Here is a 20455-nt window from a genome sequence, read left to right on the forward strand (position 1 = left end):
TTAGCTTACAGGTCATGCTATCACGTATTCACGGTCCCAGTTTCTATATATGTGTGTTTGCACTCCCACGTTCATATTAGTCAGTCAATGTTGTTTATGCATGAAACCTTTTATGTTCATCCTACCTTCCTCGTATACTCAGTACTCTAGTTGTACTGACGCATTTGTGCTATGGTGCTTTCTTTTCATGATACACAGTAGGTTCCGAGATACGAGCTCCAGCCCAGCAGTAACGGTAGTATTCCAGTCGCAGAGACACAATGAGTCCTCATTGATTCGAGGACAATACTATTTGATACATTTATTTATTTCTTCAGTTTAGTTTTATAGATACAGTTGGAGACATGTTCCTTCAACTCCTTATTCAGACAGTTTAGAGGCTTTCAGATCTACTTTCAGATTTATGTTCAGATGAGTTGTTTTGGGTATTTTCACCCACATGATTGTATTTAGTTGGACCTTATGGCCTTACAGTTTCATGTATTCCGCATTATTATATCATGATTTACAGTATACAGGTATAGATATCAGTCATTGGTTAGCTTGTGGTCCCTCGGAGTCATGAGCACCGTGTAGCATTCCGGTTCAGCGAATCAGGGTGTTACAGCTAAACTTAGTCCTCTTTCTCGGCATGGTTATATATATATATATGTATGGTTGTGCGCATATGGATGGTTCTACTTGGTTTTATGAATGGCATTATTTGATCCTTATCCTGAGATCATGCTAGCGTTCACCTGCTAACTCGTATACCGACGACTGTATACCCATACTATGCAGGAACCGACCCTTTTACTCCTCCTACATAGTGATTGACTTGGGGATTAACATTTGGATTGAAGTGGTGAGCTTTCATCCTTTCGGAAGGCTCCATTTCATGTTATGGATATTTCTAGACACTTTGATTTTATTTTGGATATTGGTTTTGGCCAGGGTTGGGGGCATGTCCCAATTAGATTTATTACTCTTTTGGTTAGAGGCTTTGTCGTACCGCTATGGGTTGGAATGGGCGGGATCGGTATTGGTGTCGGCCTTGGAATTGGAATAATTTGGTGGGCTTACATCATTTGACATAATTTCTTACTATTCCATCATATTTTATTTTGGGATTAATTATATTATGTTTTGGAACTTATTGGTTTATAGCCTTTGGTATGGTTTGGTATAGTTGGGAGGTTGGTGTGGGATGGTTGGACTCGGTTGGGACGGTCATGGTTGTGATCTTATCCCAAAGTCTTGATGTGAGCTATTACTTTATCTTGTTATATACTCAAAATTTAGCCAAATCAGGCAGGCGGCTGGAGGTTGGGTTGGGTAATGGGGGTGGTCTTTGGTCCCGGTAGGACTTGGGACGCCTATTACGGCAGGGCCCTCGGTCGTGTCATGTCATATATATTAAGATATAGGTTTTCGAGTTTAGATCGAAATGCAAACCCTGAAAGCATACCTGTACTCATTTAACAAGAGTAATTTGTTAAGCGATTTATTCAATTTCTCCTATTTAACTACTTATCGGTTTTGATCTAGTTGAAGGGTTATTTGGTTTATAAAGTGATTTTTTTATGTCAAGATACTTTAATTATTTTTCCCTTGAAAAAATGTTTTTGTTTTAGAGTATATGCGTCCTTTTCTGCCTTTCTATCTATACTTCCCATCCAAAGGATCAAGATGGAACAAGCAACAACTTATGTCTGAGGGATGATAAAGGAGGCAATGCCACAATTGAGGAAACCACCTCTTGCTCTTTTTTAGATAAGAATGTGAAAGACCCTGACCCTGCCAATCAAACCAACTTAGATAGACTAAGGAGACCTAAAAAAGTGAACTAGAATGACTAAGAAAACAACATATTTTCTCGATAATGCTGGGCATTATTGGTATGGGCCATGAACACAATGAGAGTAGAGATTTACTTCTCTTCTCCAAGCTCGTTGACGTCTCCAAGATACCTTAAGATTCAAAAAGGGGTACGATATCAGGCCTTGAGGGGTGGCCAATTGGTAAATGAAAATGTGATGTGAATTCTACTTGTAATGGTTGCCTTATACAGGATTTGATGTCGAGAACGTTAATTGTGAAGGGGCCTAAAGTTGGAAAATTGTTCTCCATATGCTTTTCCATTCCTCGTGTTCTTTCTTTTGCTTGTACTTCTACAACTAGTAAGATTGAGGTTTCGCACGATGTCTAGGACATCTAAATTGTATTATGTTGTCTCATTTATCAAATTTTGATTCGCTGGGATATAGAAAATAAAAATACATAAATTGCACGATAAACTTGTCCAAAAAGCACAGTTACACATTTTAACATTAAGTAGTTGTTTGACCATGAAAATTATTTATGTTAGAAATATAGGAGAAAAAATATTATTGAATTGTTGTAACTACATTATTACATTGAAGCCCTATTTATAGACAATACATTCCAATCCTTTTCCTAATAGGACACTACATTACAATTCTTTTCCAAGTAGGATTTTATATTCCTATTTCTACTCATATTCTAACACTCCCCCTCAAGCTGGTGCATAGAAGACATATGTACCAAGTTTGTTATGGATGTAACTAATATGAGACTCAATGAGGGACTTGGTGAAGATATTTGGAAGAAAAATGATAAGGACTGCTTTGGACGTCTGGGATACCTCAATTAAAATGAAAAAAACTAACAAAATAATTCATAAAGTAGTAAATATTGCCATAAAGTCGATGTGTCACTAGAAAATTGCTAAAAACTGGTATAAAATATATGGTTCATCTCAAAATCATGAGATGAGTAGATCTTGAACATGAAAGTCACCAAAAACTTAGTCGAAACATGCTCACACGCTGGATTATTAGATTTGATGGCTGAAAAGTGACTACAATCTGAGGAAAAATAATTATATGGGTAGGATCGGAATGATGACATGACCCTACTGAAAAAGAGAAATATGTGTAGGGTCGAAATGATGGCACGACCCTATTAAGAAATAGAAATTATATGAGTAGGGTCGGAATGACGGCATGATCCTACTGGTAAAAAATTATATAGGCAGGATCGGAATAATGGCACGATCTTACTGAAAAAGATCTGAGGAGTCAACGAAAAGACGTACGAAACTATATAAATTAAATCTGAGGAGTCACCAGAAAGATGCATGGTGCTATGCAACTCAGATATGAGACAGCAGTCCGAAAAGATGCATGGTGCTACGCAAATCAGATATGAGAAAATAGTCACCGAAAAGAAGTACGGTGCTAAGAAAAATAGATATGAAAAAGTAGTCACTGGAAAGATGCATGGTGCAACGCAAAGATATGAGAAAATAGTCACTAGAAAGATACACAGTGAGTCAGTGACCCAACTTTTGCTAATATAATCATTGGCCAGACGGGCGGCATATATGGATTATACCATCCTGCCGGCAGCGGAAACTCTTTGATTCTTTACCAAGATCATGAAATCTTTGATACACATGTGAGAAATATGAGAAGAATATTATTGAATTGTTGTAACTAAATTATTACATTGAGGCCCTATTTATAGACAATACATTCCAATCCTTTTCCTTATAGGACACTACATTACAATCCTTTTCCAAGTAGGATTTTATATGCTATTCCTATTCCTAGAATTTTATATGCTAGTCCTATTTCTACTTATATTCTAACAATTTACATTTTTTCAGAAAATTATTTCATTTTAGTGAAAAAAGTGAGATAAGATGCATTTGACCATGAAAATTCCAAATACAATTCTGGAATTATATTTGGAAAAGCGAAAACAAGTTTTAGCCTCATACTTCTCTCACAAAATTTCAAAAATAACTTTAATTTATATTCATGGCCAAACACAACTCCAACTCCAACTCCAGAAAATTATGATTTTCATGTCTAAACGAGGCTATGGACGTTTTTTTTACCATCCCAATCTTGTTTGGACTAGAATTAATACCCCCTTACCAAAAGAATCTCAGATATAAAGTGTTATGCACACACCTATTTTCCTTTTCTTCCCCTTTTTCTGCCTTTAATCTCCCTTCTTTCTTTCACCCTAAGAGCTTCCACCAGAACACACCTTTCTAATAAAGTAAAGACACAAACATAGTTGAACATCAAATTTATTCAAAGATTATTAGCGTATAAACACCAACTAATGCACAAATTATTTTTCTATAGTAAGTTCACATTTCCTTCCATAGAAAGTTTGTCAATTCGTATACGAACGTATTATATACAATGCTCTTTGTTTTTTTTCCATTGCTTGGTGTTTCTTGCTCTCTTCCTTTTTTTAATTTCTGTGAAAGCTTCATCGAGAGAAATTATGCAGATTGATATTATTTAAAAGTCGAGATGAAATTTTGGTGTTGAAACAAAATAAATGCAATTTGCATCCAAGGATGTGGCCTATTGGTTCAATAAAGTGGGGTTGAGTACCATGAGGTTTCAGGTTCAATTCTCAATAGAGACAAACACTAGATAATTTTTTTCCATATTTTCTCGCCTTGGTGGAAAAAGTTACTTGATATGTGTTGTTGGTGGGAGGTGACAGGTATCCAGTAGAATTAGTCGAGGTGCGCACAAGCTGACCCAAACACTACATTTATAAAAAAATAAAAAATAAAAAAATAGAATTTGGGTCAGTTGGGTTTAAGAGGGAAATGAGAGAGGTTGAGAGAGTGACCTTTTGGGTTCTCTTCTACATGATGTGTAATTTAATTGATCTATTTTACTGTCTTGGTTTTTATTAATATTAACATATTTAATTCATTTTTTTCTGTTTTTGATGACTAGAAAGAATGGCGAAGCATCCTAAGTTAACTGGAAAAGGGTTATGGGGTGGAAGAGTCGTAGGAGAACTGGAGTGGAGGTGGTGAAAACAATGAAAGAGTAAAATGGAAGAAGGAAAATATTTTTTTTTAAAAGGAAATGTTTAATATTGAGTGTATTTAATTGTATAATGATAAGTTAGAAAATGATATGAATAAGTTAGTTTTAAGCATCACTTTTTCCTCTCACACCCTTTCAAGACAGTATGCACACTTACATTGCCAAGTCACCTCTTAGGGATATGTATTACACTTTGAACGAGATTGGGAGGGTGGATGGGTAAAAGAATGCCCCTAAAGTTAATGTAGTTTTAAGACAAGTTTAGGGTGCCATATATGTAGTTTCTCAAATAAAAATCAATATTTAGTTGCTTTCTTTGATTGTTCTACTTGTAAATTAGGTAAAAGTAAAAATCTTCCTTTTCTTCGTGCTACAAAATGTTTAATGTCATTCATAGTGATGTTTGAGGCATTTCAACAATTATTTCTTATGCTCATTTTAAGTACTTTGTGACATTTATAGATAACTATACTCATTTTCCATGTGTGTGTTTCTCCTTTTCAAATCAGAGGAATTTTCCATATTCAAATCAATTTTGACTTACATTGAGCCTAAGTTTTCTACCTGCATCAAAATATTAAGATCTAATTAAAAAAAAGAACATCCCGATGCACTAAAGCTCCAACTATGAGCAGGGTCCGGGGAAGGCCCCCACCACAATGGTGTATTGTACACAGCCTTACCTTGCATCTCTGCCAGAGGCTATAAAATATTAAGATCTGATTCTAGTAAAGAATATACGTCTCATGAATTTAATAATTTTTGCTTCAGTAAGAAATTCTCTCACAATGCTCTTGCGCAAATACGACACAATAAATTGGAGCTATTGAGTGCAAAATCATCATTTTTTGGATGTCACTCAAAGTTAGTAATTGAGTCCTCAGTCACATCTAAATTTTGGTGGTTGAAGCTTTGTCTACTGTTGTCTTTTTATTTAAAATTAGATTCCTTTGAAGTGTGAAATCTTGACTCTCCATATTATCGACTTTATCACCAAAATCCTAGCTATGATAATTTTCATGCATTTTGTTGTGTTTGTTTTGTGCATTTTCCTCTCTTTCAAATCTCAATGCAATAAACATATTTTTTTGTTCAGTCTACTAAATGTGCTTTTATGGATTATAGTATTTGGTAGAAAGTTTTTTTTGGCTATGATCTAAGTTCTACCAAATTTCGTGTTTCGAGAAATGTTGTTTTCATTGAGAATTACTATTTCTTTCCTACTCATGTTGACTTACCTATTGTTTCTCCACTTCTTCCAACTTTTGAAGATTTTTTATCTTTTTCTAGGTGGTTCAAATCTGGATTTGTGTAAAAATAATATTGATAAACTTTACCCTATCTAGAAATTGATTAGCCACCTAAGACTGCTCCTTAACTAGAATTTGAGATTTCTTTAAGGACCTGCTTAGCTTGTGCCTACTTAGGGATGTACCAAAGTATCCCGTACTCCTAATTGGTATTGGTTTTTTTCCTACTTTGTCTGTTGTCTATATTCCAACATGTTACTCACAAGCCTCCAAGCTTGAATGTTGGCAGAAAACAATGATGGAGAAGCTTTTGTCTCTTAAGAAAATAAGATGGGACATTGTTCCGTGTACTTCAAATGTTCGTCCAATTGGATATAAATGAGTTTAGTCAATTAAACATCATTCTTATGGTACTCTTGATTAGTATAAAGCCTGATTGGTTGTCCTTGATAACAAAGAGGAGTATGATGTGGACTATGAGGAGAATTTTATACCAGTAGCAAAAATGAATACGATGCAAACTATTATTATTATTGTTGTATCACAAAATAGGTTTCTTCACCTAATCGATATAAAAAATATTTTTCTCCGTGGTGATTATAAAAGAAATATGTACGTGAAACCTCCACCTGGTATATTTTCATCAGCTACATTAGATGTTTGCTAATTGAACTGGTTTTTTTATTGATTAAAATAAGCTCTCTGAGCTTAATTTTACAAGTTTTGTCTGTTGATGTACTTTTCTTCACTTCTCTTTTGAACCAAGTATATATGACCTATCTTTGTTTCTTTGAAACACATCTACTGCTTGTATTCTTCTGGTATATGTGATGACATTATTATCTTAGGATCTAATTCGATTGTTTTCATATAAAAGATCTTGATACTCTTACATATGTTTTGTGGTCAAAAGCTAAGTTACTCATACTTAGGTGCAGGTGTTCGATATGGGTGCGGATTTAGAGGCTGGATCTTTAATGATCTCAATTTTAAGATTTGGGGATATGGATCAAAGTTCGGATATGGGTGCGGGAATTTGGATAAAACTAATTCAAATATCTAAAACAGAGTTATAAAACCTAAATTATAGGATATTTGTGGAAAGCTTAAGGAGAAAATATTGATCAAGAGGAGAATCCTCAAAGGAGATAAAAGGAAAAGCAGTAACAAAGAAATTTCTATGTACAAGTTATTCTATTTTCTTAAATTTCACCTTAGTTTTTGTTTTAATTACTAAAATCATTAAATCTGTCTGAACTTTCCTTGTTGATTTTGGTCAGAGTACCTAAAAGTAGTTGACCAGATTGGATACAAATCCCACACTCACACCCATGTCGTACGACACGGGTGCGACACTGAAAGTGAAGAGTCCAAGTAACTTAGGGTGGAAGTTCATTATGATTATTTAGGTGTGTTCTTAAACCAACACAAAATTACACAAATATACTTGGGATTTGATTTCTTTGGTTGGTCTTCAAGAATCTTCCTCGGCAGATAGGTATCGTTTTGATTGAAGAAAATCTTCATCCTGATCCAACTTTGTTCCAACAATTAGTGGAAGCCTAAATTATTTTACTATTACTCGACCTACTATCTTTTTTGCAGTTCAATATGTCAGTCAATTTATGTAGGCTCCCTATCATCTACATTTGGTTTCTGTTCGACGCATCATTCGATATCTCTCAAGAATACTACTTATGGATTATTCTCTCCTAGTGGTTCTCTTATTTGACTTAATGTATTTAGTGATTCTGATTGGGCTAGATGTCCTGATTCTCACTACTGTCATGGGTTGGTGCATATTTCTCGAGATTCTTTGATATCTTGGAAGAGCAAAAAGCAATATTGTGTTTCAAAATCCTAAATGGAATTTGAATATTGAGCAATATCTTCTGATTTCGTTGGGATTATATGGCATTATGGTTTACTTCCAAGTGTTCAATTTTTTTAATCTACTCCCACTCCTTTCCATGTTGACTAACAGAAGTGGCATTCAGATTGATACCAATCTGGCTTATCATAAAAGGACCAAACATATTGAAGTTGATTATCATTTTATTAGAGAAATTGTAGATAAAAGAGTTATTACTCTTCCATATGTATCTAGTTATCTTCAAATAGCTGATGTGTTTATTAAACCAATGGCACAACAAAGTCATCAGTTGCTAATAGCCAAATTGATACGTTGTTATCCACTGACATCAATTTGAGGGGGATGTTAGCATGATAGAAAAGACATTCTAAATATGGTAAACTACAAATAGAGATATTCTAGATATATGAAAAATATACTTGGAGATATTTTATGTTTATTGTAAAATATTGTGTATCATTAACCATAGAATATGATGAAATATTTGGTAATATTTACATTAAGTGTAGAATCGCTTGTTTCCTTTTATCTCTGATTTCTCGTGTATAAATTGCACGTATCTTATATATTAGATCAACAAATTGATTCAATCATTGTTCAGTTTCTCTCATGTCTCTGTTTTTGGCAAATGTATGGCTTTGCTTTATTGTATGTCTTTGATTTCTTATGTTTTCGGATGACAGAAAATTAGTGATCCTGAAACTATTGCTAAGGTACTGAAACAAGTTTATGCTGATTCCACAAAAAAGGTTGACGAAGTTTTTGCTCGGATACTTGAGACAACAAAGCATCCTGCTGCAGTGGCAACCTTTGCCTCAATAATGTTTGCTCCCCAAGGACAACTTTATTTCAAAGAGGCTTTATCTGGGTACGTAGAGAAAATATCAAATTGCTGCAGTTGGCTTATTTTTACTAAACCAGAACTCAAAGCTTCAATTTTTACATTTCCATAGGTGTCAAATGAACAATGTCCCTGTGTGTCTCAAGTATGGGAAAGAAGACCCCTGGGTGAAGCCGATTTGGGGATTACAGGTGAAACGGTAATTGGGTAATGCTCCATATTATGAAATTAGCCCTGCTGGTCATTGTCCCCATGATGAAGTTCCAGAGGTATGTTGTTATATTGAATTATTTGTTTTTATTTTGAGAAATCATCTTAGCCATCAACTAAATTTCTGTTGGGAAAGATGGGCACACAATCAAAGAGCCCGACAGGGTAGCAACGGAAAATACCTAAGACTAAACTTTTCCTTTCAACTTGAACCAAGAGGAGACAAATAAACCCAAGAAAAATAGAGTAATATACAGCAAACAACTCAACCAAATGAAACAAGACAAGAATAAAGGGAAACCTTTCAGTGTGAAGAGTAAAAAACTACGGGACGAAAACCTCCACTATAATCACCAAAGAGTTACAATATTGCCCTCCAAAATGACCACCAAAAAAGTTCCAAACAACAAGAAACAATACATAAACCACAACACCAAATACTAGAGAAATAAAGGAGTGAAAGCACCAAAAATGCAGCTACTGTTCGGGAATGAAGAACAGGAGCTACAGGCCACCAAATCAATCTCCGTAGTTCCTAATAAAATATTGAGATAAGAGAAACAAGCAGTCCAAAAATTATCTCAATCGGACAAGAAATGAAGTGGGAATCGCAATTTGAAGTTGACAGCTGTGGCTGAAATTTAGGTGCAAAAATCAACTTTGTTTTTCTTTCTTTGGTTGCTGAAAACTCTCTTTTTTGTGATAGTGAATAAGACCTAAAAGATCAATGTATATGCCCCATAGTAATAGGTCTATGGGAAAAAGTGGGTTGTTCCAAATTGAGCTTCATTTATCCACATAGGAAGGGAAAAAACCCAATAACCCAACAATTCTCCCCCTCCCGACTATGTAGAGGAGACCGCCATCCCGATAATCATGCAAAAATCTTCAAACTTCCTTCTTGTCAAAGATTTAGTCATCATGTCGGAACCATTATCATCCATATGAATATTCTCAAGTTCAAGCAACTTAGAATCCAACACATCCTGAATCCAATGGTATCTCACATCAATGTGTTTAGACCGACCATGAAATGTAGAATTCTTTCAAAGATGTATGGCACTTTGACTGTCGTAATGAAGAACATACCTCTCTTGAGCACAACCAAGTTCCTCCAAGAATCTCTTCATCCAAAGCAATTCTTTACAAGCTTCAACGGCAGCAATAAGATCAGCTTCTGTAGTACATAGAGCAACGCATTTTTGCAACCTAGATTGCCAAGACACTGCTCCCCCTGCAAAAGTAACCAAATACCCTGAAGTAGGCTTGCGAGTATCAACATCACCGGCCATAGCTGAATTAGTATAACCAAAAAGAATAGGCTTTTCTATACTAAAACACAAACTCAGACTAAAAGTACCACAAAGATATCTCATAATCCGCTGCACAGCATTCCAATGTTCTCTTCCCAGACTAAAAAAAAAAAAGACTAACAACACCAACAACATGAGCAATATCTGGTCTTGTGCAAACCATTGCATACATCAAACTACCAACAGCTGAAGCATAAGGAACATTTTTCATATCTTTCTTCTCATCATCACTGGAAGGACACTGCTTCGTGCTCAACTTGAATACATAGTTAAAGGTGTACTGACAACCTTAGCTTTGTCCATCTTAAACCTTTGAAGTACTTTTTGAATGTACTTCTCTTTTGATAACCACAACTTCTTGGCCTTTATGTTACAGACAATCTGTATGCCAAGAATCTATTTTGCTGGTCCTAAGTCTTTCATAGAAAAAGACTTACTCAACTCTTGCTTCAACTTTTGAATCCTGCAAGAATTATGACCAACAACAAGCATGTCATCAACATAAAGAAACACAATAATAAAGTCACCATCAGAGAATTTTTGTACAAAAACACAATGGTCTGAAGTAGTCTTCTTGAAGCCGTGCTGACTCATAAAGGAACCAAACTTCCTGTACTATTACCTAAGATCTTGTTTCAAACCATACAAGCTCTTCTTTAATTTGCAAACATAATTATCTTTTCCCTTGACTTAAAAACCTTCGGGTTTCTCCATATAAATTCTTCATCTAAGTCACCATGGAGAAAAGCAATTTTAACATCCATTTGCTCAACCTCTAAATCTAGACTTGCAGCTAAGCCTAGAACCACACGAATGGATGATATCTTTACAACCAGAGAAAATATCTCATCAAAATTAACTCCCTTTTTCTGATTAAATCCCTTCACACCCAATCTCTCTTTGTACCGTGGAATTGGATTACCATCTTCATGCTTCACCCAAAAAATCCACTTATTTTTTAAAGATTTTCTGTCTTTAGGCAGCTTAACCAAATCAAAGGTATTTTTATCTTGCAAAGATTTAATTTCATCTTCCATAGCATCTAACCGCTTTTCTTTTTCTTCACTTTCCATGGCCTCATTAAGACTCTCAGGTTCTCCCCCGTCAGTCAAGATTACATACTCACTGAGGGAATAACGAGATGAAGGTATTCTCTCTATTGTAGATTATTTGAGAGAACTCTCTGGAGCATCAACAACTAGTTGCTGATCAACCATATCAACTTGCACTGAAGCATCAACAACTTCTTGCTGGTCATTCTGAACATGATTATCATCTTCATTATCAACTTGATTTTCATCATCATGAAGATTTACTTCAGGAGTAGTAGTTAAAGGAACTGGATCAACATCAACTAGGCTCTCACTACTCTAGAATCAACCTTCTCAGCTTTGTCAAAATCTTCAATTGTTTGGTCTTCAAAGAATACAACATCGCAGTTTCTAATAAGTTTCTTCTCAATTGGATCATAGAAATGATAGCCAAATTCATCTTGACCATAACCAATGAAGATACACTGTATAGTTTTAACATCCAACTTTGACCTTTCATCCTTAGGAACTTGAACAGAAGATTTACACCCAAAGACTCTAAGATAATCATAAGAAACATTCTTACCAGACCAAACTTTATTAGGGACATCACCATTCAAAGAAATAGTAGAATATTAATTGATAACATAAATAACCATATTAAGTGCTTCTGCTCAAAAGGAATCTGCCAGCTTAGTATTTAAAAGCATACATCTAACCTTCTCAACTAGTGTTCTGTTCATCTTTTCTGCTAAGCCATTCAACTGAGGAGTCTTTGGAGGAGTTTTCTGATGCCGAATACCCTTCTCTCTGCAATATCTATCAAAAGGACCAATATACTCACCACCATTATCTGAACAGATGCATTTGAATTTCTTTCTTTTCTATCTTTCAACCAAGGCCTGAAAATTCTTGAACACATCAAGTACTTGATCCTTGGAATTGAAAGAAAATACCTAGAGTTTGCGAGAATGATCATCAATAAAAATCACAAAGTTAAGTGCACCACCATGAGACCTTACTTTAAAAGGACCGCACAAATCAAAATGCACCAACTCTAGAAAATCAAGCTTTCTTGAAGGCAGATGACTCTGAAAAGAAACTCTTTTCTGTTTACTGGCTAAGCAATGAACACACTTCTCCAACTTTGCTTGTTTTACTCCAAAAAGCAAATTTTTCTTAGCCAAACTATCAATCCCCTTCTCACTCATATGACTCAACCTTCTATACCACAACTCTAATGAAGTATCATTCTCCACTAAGTTTATCTAGCCTCTAGAAGTAGAGCCTTGAAATATGTACAAGTTAGACAACTTTTCATCTCAAGCCACAATCATCAAACCTCTAGTAAGATTACACTGGCCAGTACCAAGGGTATTAACATAACCCTCATCATCAAGACTTCCTACAGAAATCAAATTCAGGCGAATATCTGGATCATGCTTGACATTATTGAGAACTAGTTTGGAACCACTGTTACTTTCCAAATAAATCATGCCAATGCCAAGTACTTTAACTTCATCATTATTTCCCATTTTCATCATCCCAAAATTACTTGGAGTATAAGAAGAAAATAATTCCTTCTTTGGAGTAACATGAGAAGTAGCACCAGAATCCACAAACGAGCTAGACTCATCGTGAACAAGATTAATGGCATTCTTACCACAAGTAACAAGAAGATCATCATTAGCAACAACAGCAACACAATTTTCATTATCGCCTTTTTTCTTTTGCCATCTTATATCTCTCTTATGCTTGTAACAATATTTCATGGTATGCCCCTTTTTGTTGCAATAGTCACATGTAACATTCTTAAATTTGGACCTTGACTTGCTTCTACTTTTATCTCTATCATTTGAATCTCTGGACTTGTTTCTCCCTCTCTCTTCAGTAACCAAAACATCAGAGTGTGAAGAGGAAGAAGATGACGCCTCAGATCTTCTTCTCATCTCTTTATTCAAGACACCACTCTTAATATATTCCATAGTTACAATACCACCGGGAGCAGAATTAGTCAAAGAAACTTGAAGAGTTTCCCAAGATTCAGGCAGAGTATTAAGAACCCAAAGTCCCTAAATTTCTTCATCGAACTTTACACCCATTCTGGACAGCTGGTGAAGACACCCTGAAAATAATTTATATGATCAGAAATAGGAATATCCTCTTTATACCTGATATTCATCAATTGCTTAAGAAAGAACAACTTGTTATTTCTAGTCTTGGAAGCATAAAGTATCTCGAGCTTGTCCCACAAACTTATAGCATATGTCTCATTCACAATATGATTTATAATATTATCTTTAACCCATTGTCTGATATATCCACAAACCTGTAAGTGCTCAAATTCCCAATCCTCATCTGTCATGGATTCATATTTAGTAGAGGCAAACACAGGTAGATACATTTTCTTGAAAAATATAAGATCTTTTATCTTGCCTTTCCAAGTATGATAATTACTACCATTAAAACACACCATCTTGCTCATATTTATCTCCATCATTCAAATCGACAACCAACAACAACCAATGCTCTGATACCACTTTATTAGGAAAGACAGGTACACAATTAAAGAGCCCGACAGGGTAGCAGCGGAAAATACCCAAGACTAAACTTTCCCTTTCAACTTAAACCAAGATGAGGCAAATAAACCCAAGCAAAATAGAGTAATATATAGCAAACAACTCAACCAAATAAAACAAGACAAAAATAAAGTCAATCATACAAGACACAAGATTTACGTGGAAAACCTTTCAGTGTGAAGAGTAAAAAACCATGGTACCAAAAATTCCACTATAATAACCAAAGAGTTACAATATTGTCCTCCAAAATGTCCACTAAACTAGTGCCAAACAATAATAAAAAATACATAAACCACAGCACCAAACACTAGAGAAATAAAAGAGTGAAAGGACAAAAAATACAACTACTATTCGAGAATGAAGAACAGGAGCTACAGGCCACCAAATCAAGCTCTATCAGTTCTAATCAAATATTAAGATGAGAGGAACAAACAGTCTAAATATTAGCTCAATTGGAATAGAAAAAAGTGGGAATTGCAATTTGAAGTTGACAACTGTGACTGAAATTTAGGTGCAAAAATCAACTTTGTTTTTCTCTCTTTGGCTGCTGAAAACTCTTTTTTTTGTGATAGTGAATAAGACCTAAAAAGATCAATATATATATGCCCATAATAATAGTCCTCTAGGAAAAAGTGGGTTGGTCCAAATTGGGCTTCATTTATCCACATAGGAAGGAAAAAAGACCTAATAACCCAACAATTTCACCTTTATGACTAAATTATGGGTTTCTCATATGCATTTGTGCCATATTAGCTAGAAAGTACTACCATTCTATAGATTGACTTTGGTAATTGGGTGGTCTGGCCTAACCCAATTTGGATATAATAAAACTGCTATTGTGTAGGAGTGTATGTTGGGAGTCATTTTATTAAATGAACTGCATGGATGCTAGCCTCATTGGATAATAGGAATTTTATTCTAGTTATTGCTACTTCTCTTACATAATTAGTTGTTGTTGTTATTTTTTTCCCTTCTTTACCACCTCTGCAACTGGGATTTTAGTAGGGAGAGATATGGATGGAAATTGGTATTGAAGAGATTTCATTTTAATTTGTGGGAATATACTAGGTATGTTGTTGTTGCCATTGTTATGGTCGCCTGGTGGCTTTAGTGGAATTTAGAAGTAGAATTAACTGCATGCTAGATAATGTGCTAGACAGTAACTGGCTGGTATACAATTCATAATTTAACTCAGTTCAACTGAGTTTGCAAGGATGTATAGACTTCGTACTTCTAACTTTTGGTAAAGATTATTTCTGAAATTGTATAGGAAGGAGCCTCTTTTAATCTATGAGGGTTACTGTTGAGAGATTCACATCAAATTTTCAAATTCCCTTGCCTCTTTTTCCTTATGTTTACATTCTCAGTTTTATTATACTATAATAGAGGATGCCAGAAGCACACATGTCTTCGTCGACATGTGTGCTTCTTAGATTTATGATTGCATTAAAAGGCACTTCTATCATTTAAGTATTTGATTATTAAGAAGGAATTTTCAAAAATTATATATTTAGAAATTATGTAAAAAGTACTATAAATAACAATAATTAAAAACTTAAAATATTTTAAAAAGAATGTGGTCAAAGAACAATTTGGTTGACTCTCCAAATTCCATTTGTGCCAGATGATTATGGACAGAGGGAGTAAATGCACTTATAATTATTAAGAAGGTATTTCCGATAATTTATATATTTGTAAATTACGTTAAAAGTTATATAAATCACAATAATTAAAAGCTTAAAATTCTTTTTAAAAAAATTAAAAATTATGATCAAAGAAAAAAGTGATCAACTCTTGAAATTTTGTCTATGTCGCATAATTAGGGATAGAGGGAGTAATGTATGTTGGGCTCGTACTGACACAGGCTTGTATATTTAGTTTGTTAAAATAAACGGCAAAATACACAAGTTACCCCCTTAACTTGCATAAAGAAGTCCTCGGGGTGTTAGTTTGTGGAGATCTAAGAGCACTTTGGCCTGATCTGAAGAGTCATTCTTTAATGGAAGTGCATGATGGTAATAATTTTTTTTTTTGAAAAAATAACTTGCTTGGGAATAGAAGTCTTCAAGAGAGTTTTCCTGAGATTTTTATTCTTGCCTAGAACCAAAACCAGAAGACAAGGGCTGATACGTGGTGTCCTCAAGGTTAGTATATAATTTTCAGAAGAATGCTTAATGATTGGGAAATATCCAAAGGTGATTGAATTATTCAAATATTTGGAACTGTTCAGTAGAAAACAGCTTGGAACTGATGGATTGTGGTGGGAAGGTTATACCAATGATGCTTATAAGATCAATATAGCTTACAAAATGTTGATTCAGTCAAACCTACAGATTTAAAACTGGCCATGGAAGCAACTATGGTTGTGTATCTTTTGTCTTGGGGAACTGTTCTATCATAGGACAAACTAAGGAGACGGTTACCACTTTGTTCTAGATGTTTCCTATGTGGAGAAAACATAGAGACAAATTAACCATCTTATTTTACATTATAATACAGCACAACAGCTTTGGAGATTTTTCATTAATCTAAGAGGCATAACTTAGATAATGTCGGTGGGTATAGAAAAATCCCTGGTATGGAGTGCTTCCCTAAATGGGCCCTATACAACGTGAATATGGATTAATCGGGCTCCAATGAGGGTTGTGGACATCATATGAAAAATCAAAAAGAATACTTGAATAATCCCAAGTAAAATCTCAGAAGTTCTTTTAAGTTAGGATGCAGCAGGAGTCAGGCTAAATAGTGGTAGATGGAGAATTATCCTGCATGTATTTGGTACTCCATCTAAAAAGAGAGGAACTCTAGATGATTTGAGAACAAAGAGAACTTAGTAGAGATGATGAAGTGGAATTGCATCATTTTTTTTGGGTGTCCTAAGAATCTCACATATGGTATCTCTTTGGTTGACGTTCTAAATTCTGTATAGGGTTGTAGTTTAGTTTTTCTTTATCATATCGTACTTTTAATATGGTTTCAGTATATCCTATGTACTTTTTTTGTTCCAAATATACATACATGTTACCAGTTATAAAATCCTGCATAAAAAAGCCATTTACACACTATCATGGGCGACCCATTAACCCTATTATTGTTGAAGTGAAACTAATACCCCCTTAGATAATATGAAAAAGGTAGTGGTATCAACCTATGTAAGGTCTGTGGAAATCCAAAATCACACAAAATAGTATACTATGAATATTTATTTGACAATTGGACTAAACAGAAACCTGACAAGTGGAAAACCAAATCTACCCCATAAACCCTCTATCGTCAAGTTCAAGGTTTCTCAGGATTAACCCCTTTTATATTCTCCATCCTTATATCTTACCACTTCTGATAAAAGCTAGTATCTGTCATTCTTCCTTACTACTTTCTTCATTTTTTTCTTTACCTCAACTGTCTCTTTTCCCACCCCAGACACCAGGGACACACATTATCTTCATAGTAGAGATTTATATCCTCATCACCGTAGCAATAACATTAGCCACAATTTCAGTAAGGAAATGCTAATTTAGGTTATTTAATAGAAATAGGCATATGAGTAGATAAAATGAACTTTTATATCAATAAATGTGTGTTAAAGAAAATTTTGGTAACTACTATTCTTCTGAAGAAATAGAAAGATACAGATGGATGTAACTGTAGAGGGGTTTCTAGAGGTGGATATTAAGAAAGAAAGTGTATAGAGATGTGGTGATTGGTCCACGTGAAACTAGAATTTGTCCAATTTGAAGAGTAAATAGAGAGTAATTAGAGAATGATTGGTTTTGATACTTTTCTCTACTTTTGTTATTGTGCATTAGAAAATGTTAGCCGGGGGGTTTTTTTCCCAGTAAACCCGATCTTCCCCGGTCAACTTTCAACTTATTTGATCCTTTCTCTCTAACTTTAATCTCCTTTATCTCGGAGTTTCTTTGTCAAAAACCATCATGAACTTGCCAGCTTTTCCTTCAAGTTGGAGCTCAATGATTTTAAAACCTTGATTGTTGTGTAAGGTGGTAGCATAGAAGAGAGATTTGGGTAAGAAAATTTAAGAATAAAATAAAAAAATAAAAAAAAAGAAAAGAAAAGGTGTGAAAGTTAAAATTATTTGGCATCTAAGATAACTCTGACATGGCTATTGATGCACCAACATATGGAAGACAATGCTCATGAAAAGATTGGTTCTGCATTTTTAGGGGTAATGAATAACTTTAGAGAAGAGTAGGGAGGTAAGAGTCCCCCGTAAAGGATTCATGTGTAAATGACATTTCTGTGCAAGTTACGGTGGCAAATTATGTACTTTCCCTAAATATAGAATTATAAAGGCCATCTTATTTTTATTAAAAAAAATTCAATTACACACGTCTAATTTATACAGTCAATCAAAATAAGTATAAAGTTTATCTTAGGCTTAAACCTAAGATCTCCACCTTATTTCATGTACCAAATGACCCCTTAAAAGTCTAATTTTTCACTCTTGTAAAAGAGTTATCCCAGTCCCTCAAATTCGTACATTCTGCCTACCTTTGTAAAAGAACCTTATCCTTAATCCACAAAATCTGTAAATTTATCCTGCCTTCCTGAAAAAGCCTTATCCCAGTTCCAAATCCTTCATTCAGCCTTCATCATGCTTTATGTTCATTGGCTGGTGCATGGATCGAGCCAAATGTAAAAGCTTATGTAAATTCTTTGATTAGTTACCCGATGCAAGGAAAAAATTAGTATATAAGTTTGTCTCATGTTTACACATCTTACACACATAAGATGGCTCTTTGACTATTCTTGACCATGACAGATTCTCTGGGATAACTTGAAAATATTCAAATGAGAACCAATGAATAGGATAAGCAATTGTTTATTTATGTGAAGGAGATTTTATATGTACATGTTGTGAATTTTCTGTTTCGTGGATGGATTAGAAGCATAAAGTCCCATGGCTCAGTTGCATTGCCTCTACTTGAAAGTCCTGAAAGTGTTGAATATAATATTTCCAAAGACTTGGGATTTTTTTTTACGGGCCAAAAAGGTCAGTGCGGGTGCAGTTTTATGGCTCACTGGTTTCCCATTGGAAGAGGGTTAGCATGTATCTAAAAACTCAGTTGACTACGCTCGATAAATGATCAAAATTCAAGCAATGTAAATTGTCATTTAGGCTAACTAAATTCTCATCAACGTAAATTGTTATATAGGTTAACACATGATATTTATTCATGTTACGCTCTTTAGTTTGTTACTAGAGAAATAGATATTTTGTACCCATTCCTTCTGTCTTTACTTGTTCATGTTTGATATGGAAAACCTATAGCTATCAATACAGGCCGACCCAGCCCATCTAAGCTATCCCACATGGGCTTTGGTGTTTTTCGGACCAGGCCGAGCTGGCCCATCAACTTGATAGGTCAAAAAATAGCAAGCCCAACCCATCACACTGTGTGCTGTGGCTCTCCATGGGTCAACCCACTTTTTAAAATATATTATTTTTATAATATTAATTTAAATTTTAAATTACTAATTACATAAATATGTACAATATAATATTACATGAAGTCACTACTTAACCAAGTCTTAAATTTACAAAAAATTCAAATAATCTATGAAATTAAATAACTTTTGACACCACATTCAAACCAAATAGAGATGTTGAAAAATAAACAAAACTATTAATGAGTATTAATATAACTAGCTAAATAATAAATTTAACCTATTTTTATTTTAATTAATCACGATAAAACACAAAGAAATGTCAATATTTAGTCCATTAAAGGTGAAAATAAACTCCTAAAAAAAAGCTCATGGCACTTGTGAGTTATAGCGTGCTCAATATTGCCACATTATCTTTATCAAACATATTTGAATCTGTACCGCCCCGATTCGTTGAACCGGAATGATAGCGGTGCTCATGACCCTGAGGGACCACAAGCTAACCCATGATTGATATCTATACCTGTAAACTGCATAATATCTCATAAAATATGCGAAAACATGAACTGTAATGCCATAAAGTTCAATACTGATACATATCTAAAAAATATGGTATAACAATACCAAAAAGAAACATAAATAATAAAGTCTGAACATCTAATCTGACATCTAGTCTGAAAGCCTCTAACTGAACTAATAAGGAGTTGATGAGACATGTCCCCAACTAACTCTAACTACTGAAATAAAGTGAAAACTAAAATAGAAATGAAATCATCATGTCCTCAAAGGATGAGAACTCACGTATAACTCTGACTGCTGATCCTGGAATCTACTGCTGATTTGGAGCTCATGCCTCTGAACCTATGGTTTAACATAAGAGAAAGCACCATAGCACAAATGCGTCAGTACGTCTGAATGTATTGAGTATACAAGTGAGGTAGGCTAAATGCAAAGGGTTATATGCATGGACAATACTGACTGATATGAACGTGAGAGTACATATATGCATACATAACTGTAACTAAACTCGTGGAGATATGGACTACTGAGTCTGAATACTGAGAACATGAGTGTACTAATA

General features: G+C 34.6%; 1 pseudogene; it reads left to right on the top strand.

Annotated features, from left to right (window-relative positions):
• LOC107879112 overlaps window positions 1–19073 on the top strand; it is a 58434-nt pseudogene extending 39361 nt beyond the window's left edge.
• The last annotated feature ends 1382 nt before the right edge of the window (window positions 19074–20455 follow it).

Source organism: Capsicum annuum, chromosome 8, assembly GCF_002878395.1.
Source record: "Capsicum annuum cultivar UCD-10X-F1 chromosome 8, UCD10Xv1.1, whole genome shotgun sequence".
NCBI classification, from domain to species: Eukaryota; Viridiplantae; Streptophyta; class Magnoliopsida; order Solanales; family Solanaceae; genus Capsicum; species Capsicum annuum.